The 8048-nt window shown below is 44.4% G+C and overlaps 1 long non-coding RNA gene across 1 annotated transcript; it reads right to left on the bottom strand.

Moving 5' to 3' along the window:
- Positions 1-1106: 1106 nt before the first annotated feature.
- LOC307200244 lies at positions 1107-2153 on the bottom strand. Its single transcript, XR_013832351.1, has 2 exons — positions 1182-2153; positions 1107-1151 (listed from the first exon to the last, which is right to left on the bottom strand). It is a non-coding gene; the product is annotated as an uncharacterized lncRNA (long non-coding RNA).
- Positions 2154-8048: the final 5895 nt, after the last annotated feature.

Raw genomic sequence — 8048 nt, 5'->3', positions numbered from 1 at the left:
TTAGTTTTACTTTCTGATCCTTCTTCTTCTTCTTCCGCTTCCTCTTCCCCCACCTCCCCTTCTCCTTCTTCCTCCTCTTCTTCTCTTTCTCTTCTTTTTTCCTCCTGTTCTCTTCCCTTCTCTCTCATGCCTCCTCCCTCCACTGAGCCTCCATCTCTCCCCCCATGTCTCCCCTCCATCTTCCCAAGATCTTTTTCATATCTACGCAGAAATTTACCCACTTCCTGGCTTTCAGTAATCTTGAATCTTTTGTCCTTATAGAAAAAGGAAATCCCTTCAGGGAATTCCCATCTGTGTTGTATGCCATTCTTTTTCAGAACATTTACTAGCTGTTTATAACCCTCTCTTTTGCGTAGAAGCCTGGTTGGTATTTCTTTAAAGATAATAATTGGTCTGTCTTCAATTATTAACTTCTTTTGATAGCTTTCTCTTAAGATTGTATTTCTCATCTCTATGGATTTAAATATCACTAGGCAGTCTCCTGGGACTTTTTTCAATTTAGCTTGTTTGGGTCTTATTTTTATTCTAAAGGCATTTTCAATCGTTTGTGCAATTTCCTCTTCCTTCAATTCTAGCCATTTCGCCAACTCTTTAATCATTTTTCCTTTAATATTCTCATTAATTTCTTCTCCTACTCCTCTAAACTTTAAGTTTAACTGTTTTTGCTTCATTTCCATCATTGCTAAATTATCCAAAACTTGGTCCTGGCTCCTACCCAGTTCTCCAAAATTTTCTTTTAATCTTTCTGTCTCCTTCCTCTGTTCTTTCACCTCTCTTTGTATTTTTTTGTTTGAGTCTTCTAAAGTCTTTGATCGAACCGTTAGGTCTTTTATCTTGTTTGACAATTCACCTACCACTCCCTCTATCTTCTTATCAATCGATTCATGCATCTCTCCTAATTTTCTCTCCATGTGAATTTCATTCTGTTTAAATTCCTCCTTTATTTTCAACCATAGGATATCTAAGTCTTTAATTTCTTCTTGTCGAGATGCTTTCCTCTCTGAAGGTGTTCCTCGCGACCAATCACATCAAATCAAACCAAATTACATAAATTCCAAACTACAAAGCCGAATTTTTTGTTTTTGTTGGGGGTACCCATATTTCAAGTTCCGAAGGGGATCCAATCATCTTCTTGCTACTGCTTTAATGTTCTGAAGGGGATCCAATCATCTTCTTGCTACTGCTTTAATGTCCATATGATGTTCACAGTACTATCCAGTCCATTCTTATTGTTTTTCCACATCTCTTCTTGTTATTTTCATATATTTTCCCTTTCTCTTTGTGACCTCTGATAGTCTCCACCAGCGGGTTAAAACAGTTTGTAATCCTGTGTGGATATATATATATATTTTAATCCAAGAGCCATATTCATACGTTTTCCGTATAACATCACTTCCATAAATCAAAACAGTCTTAGTGTCGTTAATCTTCACAAATCTGTCGCCTTTCTCAAACCTCTGAGGAGATTCACCAGGAATGCAGTCTGAAAACAAATCCATTCCTCCTCCTGGTTATAAATCCTTCGGCAAAACCTGCCAAGATGGCGACTCTGTATTTATTGCTGCGCCATTCCAAAAGCTCTTGTTCTTTACTCGATCTCCATAAAGCATACTTTTGGTTAAAATTCATTTACACACAGTCCTTAATCATCCTGCTTGGGTCAGTTAACCGACGGTTCTAACGAGGGGGGCGGTTCTTGGTTAATCACATAGAAGAAAAGAAAAGAAAGGTTCCCCCCCATCCAGTCCCGTTGCCGACATACCCAGCTTTGATGTATCTTCTTCTGAAATATTCCTGTTGCTCCAACCTGTCGTCTTCTTTCACAGAGGTCCCTTCTATTAGCAGTCTTCACTCCCCTTCTTCACTTGAAATATGTGCATTTGTTTCTTTTGTAATTAATTATTCCAAATTGCTGCAGCTAGTGCGCGATCAGAGACAGCGTCTAGGAGAGCCGGAGTCCGCACGGGGGCATTCTGCCTAGTTCCCTCACCCCCTTCTTTCGAATTTGGGGGTGATTTATGGGCACAGCAGGCAAGGGCAGTGTTCCCCATTCCCTGGGGCAACAAGGGAGGCTGCCTACTCCCATAAAAGCCTCTTAATTACCCCGTGTGGTCCGGAAAGATGGTATTGTCGGCCATCTTCCAATGCGCCCCTAGTGGCCCCCCAAGGTTAGCCACTTTGAGACTCCTTCAGGTAGTGATAACGTGGGATATCAAATCCAAACTCTTCTATGTAGACTCAGGGCTTATCTACACTTACATTTTGCCCAGCTCTTCCCAGGCACAGGTGTGCACTTTAAAACTCTGTGTCCTATCATGCTTGTTTGTTTGTTTGTTTTTGCCCCAGAGCTTTCTCCACCAAAACCTGCTCTTTAAAGCTGAATGGGAGGAAACCCAATGACCCTACAGTCCGCTTTGGGTTAGAATCGAGCCCAACCCCATGTTTTGTTCGGGCACAAGACACTGCCAAGGCTACGTGACCATGCCACTATAATACAGCATCACTCCAAGGTAAGCTGGGGAACCACCAAAAGAAGAGGGTTCAAAGGAAGAAGGCTTAGAGCCTGGGGAGTGGTGAGGAGACAATGACGAGTGGTCAGAGGGAGAAGACAGGGAGGACTGGAAAGAGGAGGTGTCAGATGTGGAGGTGGTAACAGGGCTGAGTGAGCTGGGAGAGTCTGTGGCAGACAGAAGTCCAGAATCAGACTCAGAGGCAGAAAATGAAGCAGAATGGGAGGAGAGAGGCCAAGAGTGAGGCTGGTGAAGAAGACAAGGTGTCTCCTGCTGCTGCAAGCTCCCCTCTTTGCAGTCTCCCAGAACCAGGAGAGGCATGAAAAGGGTGGAACAGAGATATTGGCTATGTGCAGAAGCAGTCTCCAGTGGCTTGGGGAAAACCCTGGAGAGGAGGAAACTTAGACAGCTGTGGGAGTTGGGGACCTTCAGTCTCTGCAGCTGCTTCATGGGAGCAAGACCTTCCAGGGATAGGTGGCTGTGCTCTTTCAGCCTGACACTCCGCCAGGTCTGTGCAGATTGGGTTTTTGCTAATAAAGAGTTAACGCCAACTCACGTGGTGTGATTTACTGCCAGCTTGTTCATGCCTGACAATATACCACCCCAACATGTGTGTGTGTGTGTGTGTGTGTACGCACTAAAAATGAATAAGCCTCTTGGATTAACAAACAAGATGGCACCAACCACTGATCTGTTGGCTTGATCATTAGACTTTTGAAAATATGTGCCACAAAGCCAGGATGACCTGTGATTAGGAATGGAAGGTATTTTCAATTTCTGCTCTCTCTGCTTCTCAGTTTTCCAACCATGAATTCAGTTCTTCACGCTTCTGAAGCAATTTTTTAAATATATATATATATATATATATATATATATATATATATATGATTTTCTCAGTTTCCAAAAGTACACGCCTTGTCTCTATTTTCAGGTTGTACATTTGTTCTCACAAATCAGTTACATTTGTTGTGAGACATTAGCGTTAAGTACAGTATAAGGTTGGGAAAGAAGAATGGGGAGAGGATGACTTCTGCAGCAATTTGAGAACCTTCCTTTTTTTTTTAGAAAAAGGAAATGGAAATTCCTCAGCTTTTTTGTTGTAAATTTCTCCCCATTAATATATTTTTGCATACAGTTTTGACTAACGTACACACTTTTGCTAGCAATTTTTCCTCAACAAGATGCATTTTTGCATGTTGTTTTCACTTTTATGTTATTTTTAGTCTCACTTTCCCCTAATATATGCTTTGGTTTTGTCAGGGAACTGCCATCGGAAAGGCAGGAGGTGGAGGGTCTCTCAGAAGTCAGGAGAGACTCAGCAGCGGAGGAAGGCAGCAGCAGGGGGAGAGTGGGAGATCAGGGAGAGAGAGAGACGAAGGAATGGCTCAGGGAGTCTTCCAGCGATAACAGCGGAGAAGTCTCAGGTCCTCCCATAGCTACATCCACTCCTCACCGGAAACTGTCGCGCCAAGAATCCAGACGACGCGTTTCCGTCAAGGAGCTTTTATGCTGGAGTAGATTCCGTAAACGCCCACTGTCGGATTCTGCCAGCGATTGAGGGAGCCACGCTTAAGGGCTCCGCTAAAGACAGAGTCTTGCTAAGCTGAGCAAACTCTGAGGGACTAAGCTTTTACGCACAAGCAGCTTATCATCCCATCACAGGTTTGGTGGGAGAAGTGCATGGGGAAAATTCAGCGTGAATTTCTGGTTGTGTCGCTGTTTTCACATAGTTCAGGAAAGTGCAAATCTGGTAAATTCGCCTTTAAATATGAACTGAATCTAATTTATCGCCCATCCCAGCCTGTGACAAAAACTGAGTCTCAGTTCAGAAACTGATGCCCAGTATGAATTGGGGCAAGTATGCAACCCCGAATATCAACACATAACATGCAACACATAACATGGAAGCCTTTGAGTGCTCCAGAAGTCTTCTTCGGACAAGGTTAGGAGAGAGGTACTGGATTCAATGAGTGAGATCCATATCACTCTCAGTCCATGTAATCCAAGTCTGACAGGGCTCAACAGGGTATTTACCAGGGGTTCCTTGCTTTTGCTGTTGCTGATAGTGTCAGGTATGTAACCTGGAACAATCTGACCTGGAAAAAGATGCTCTACTGCAGCATGCTGCTGCTGTTGCTGCAACACACCCACTGCCATTGCTTCCTGCTGTCTTAGGCCACTGAGCTGGTTTTTGTACTGAAGTGTATCACTGTGGAAAGGAGTTCTGTAGTGTTGGCCACAGTAATATAGCCCTTCGTCCTCAGCATGGACACCGTTGATAGTGAAGGAGAAGTCGTTGCCGCTGTAGCTGCCACTGAAGCGATCAGGGGTCCCTTCAAAGCGGGTTGAACCCGAATGAATCAGTAGCTTGGGGTTCTGACCTGATTTAAACTGATAGAAGGCCATATAGATACTGACAGAAGAGGCAGCTTTGCACTGGATTGTCACTCTGTCCCCAGGACTTGCCTGTAAAGAAGCCGGTGTCTGAGTGATGACAATCTGCCCACTGGATTCTGGAAGGAGAGGCATAAAACAAGTTAGTGGATGTGCAACATTTGCCTTAAAAATTCAGAGAGAAGAACACAGCTCTTCAAAGTTACCCTCAAAGAAACTGGAGACCAGCCAAATCAAACAGATCCGTAACATGTTGCTGCTGCTGTAGATGACGCTCTTTCTTGGCTCCCAGATATTTTCACCACCAGGCAGCCCAACTTCAGAATGACGGGGATAAAATTGGGGGAGTTATTAAGTGTCAGGGATGGAAATCTATGCAAATGACTTGAAGGGGTTCAAGGGATGAGAGTCCCCTCCTGTGGGGATTGTGCTTCAGGTCACAAGAAATGTCTGTGGTCGAGGTACCAGCTCATAAAGCAGGGGGAACCACGAGGCATTGCAAACTTCCAACAGTTTGACTTCACCCCCAAAGGCACACTGCCCCACTGCCGACCCACAGATGGCAGTAAATGAGAAGACCTCACTTTCTGATATACAAGACAAGTGCAATCTCACCTGCTGAATTACAAAATTATTCATCTTTCCAGAAATAATATATTGCCTTGATATATTTTCAGGCCAGCCCCAGTTTTGTGCCTGAAGCAGTGACAGTATCAGCTTAGGGTGTTGGGGGACCAGGGTTCAAATTCCACTCAGCTAAGGTGTTTGGGTTAATCACACTCTCTCACCCTGGCCAACCTCGCAAGGTTGTTGTGAAGATATAATGGGGAGATGGAGAATTAAGCATGCTAGCCTCATCTCTTTGGAGGAAATGTGGTGTGTGGGCGTTAGAATGGAAGAAATCCATCTTGGATAGTTCTTCAAGATGGAATTGAACCTATGGTAGGTTGGAGCGACTGTTGGAACTACGCAAGTGTTGTCAAGACATGGCAACAGGTAGCTATGGTAACCTGTGACAAGGACTGGATATCACCTCAGAAACTGACAGCTGCTCTGACACCTGCCCAAGTATCAATGAAAACCTGCAGTCTGAGTAGCCAGCCACAGGGGATTTCTATGAGACATGGTTGAGGTGTCAACTGGCAATACAGTCTTCTAGTACAGTCTTCTAGTACAGTCGTACCTTGGAAGTTGAACGGGATCCGTTCCAGGAGTCCATTCGACTTCCAAAATGTTTGGAAACCCAAGCAAGGTGTCTGATTGGTTGCAGTGGACTCCTGCAGCCAATCGGAAGCCACACCAGACGTTCGGCTTCCATAAATCGTTGGAAAACTGTAACAGTCACTTCCGGTTTTTGATTGGGAGCCAAACTGTATGAGTTCCAAGGCGTTTGGCAATCAGGGTACGACTGCATACTCCAAGTGTAACTGGATACTATTCAGTTTGTGGCATTGAGGTGAGATTGGCAAGACAGATGTCAGTTGCTGAACTAATATTCTGAGAGCCAGTGTGGTAAAGCCGTTAGAGAGTTTCAGCTAATGTACATCATTTTTCTGGCAATTTCCCCTAAGCAGAATGTGCTTTTTTATGTTATTCTCACTAGTATATTGATTTTTTTGGTATATGTGGTTTGGTGGGGGAAATTTATGGAAAATTCAGGAAAGTGCAGATTCTTAAGCATACTTGTGTTTCGGTTCTCATGTAGTTTGGGAAAGTGCTAATCTGGTAGGTTCCCCTTTGAATGCGAACCAAATCTAATGTATGCCCCCTCCTGCCCCGTGGCAATGACTGGGCATCAGTTCAGAAACTGACGCATGCTTTGCCACCTGTCAAAGTGGCAGCGAACACGCTGAAATCTGAACAACTGGCCACAGGGGATTTCTGTGGGACATGCTTGAAATGTCAGCTGGAAAGCTCAGAAGTACCATCAGTACAGTTTTTTTTTTTAAAAAAAAAAAAAATCATGTTAGCAGGCAGCATAACAATATAGACAGTAGATGAAAAATAGCTTTCTGAATATGAATCGGGGCAATTCGGCAGCCCCAAATGTCAACACATAACATGCAAGCTTTGGAGTGCTCCAGAAATGTTCTTCAAACTAGGTTAGGAGTGAGGAACTGGATCCAGCAGGTGAGGTTTTTAACACACACACACACACACACACACACACACACACACACACACACCGTCCATGTACTCCAAGCCTGAAAGGATTTTAGATGAGGGATCACATTCTTGTGCTGTAGCTGGAAATATCAGGGATTTAAGCTGGAACCTTCTGTGGCGTTTGCCCTCCTCTGTGTGTAGCATCATACTGGGTTCATAGGGAAAGGGTTAACTAATTGTAAAATTACTAAGCAACGGGAACCCGGGGGGCAGAGTTAACTGTGTAAAAATTTTAGGCACAGAGGTTTTTAGGGAATTAGAGTTGTTGAGAAGACAGTCTGGAGTTAGAAGAGACAGAGAAGATAAGTCTGTGGGTTGGGCTAGTCTGGTGTGAGAGAGTAAGAGAATTTGTTAAGAGGAGTCAGTCAAACCACTGAGATAATCAGTCAGAAGGTATTGGGAAGGTAGAGAAACTAAAGTTAAGATACTAACAGGAATATTATCTGAGAAACCATAAACTTGTTAATGTTTGTAAAATAAACTTGGTTTTTTGGTTCACTTTTAACAACTGACTGGACTCAGTGTTTTACCAGAGAGTAACTGGGACACGGGTGGCGCTGGGGGTTAAACCACAGAGCCTAGGATTTGAGGATCGGAAGGTTGGCAGTTTGAATCCCTGCGATAGGGTGAGCTCCCGTTGCTCGGTCCCTGCTCCTGCCAACCTAGCAGTTCGAAAGCACGTCAAAGTGCAAGTAGATAAATAGGTACCGCTCCGGCAGGAAGGTAAATGGCGTTTCCGTGCGCTGCTCTGGTTCGCCAGAAGCGGCTTAGTCAAGCTGACCACGTGACCCAGAAGCTGTACACCAGCTCCCTCGGCCAATAAAGCGAGATGAGTCGGCCATGACTGGACCTAATTGTCAGAGGTCCCTTTACCTTACCTTTTACTGGTTGGTGGCAGCGGGGAAGCAAGCACAGTGGTGGCACAGGGATCAATAGACCGTTAAATGTCTGGGGACCCTGTGTGATCGCCACGCCTTC

Source organism: Podarcis cretensis, assembly GCF_951804945.1.
Source record: "Podarcis cretensis genome assembly, chromosome: 13".
NCBI lineage: Eukaryota > Metazoa > Chordata > Lepidosauria > Squamata > Lacertidae > Podarcis > Podarcis cretensis.
This window is presented reverse-complemented; position numbering and strand designations above follow the sequence as displayed.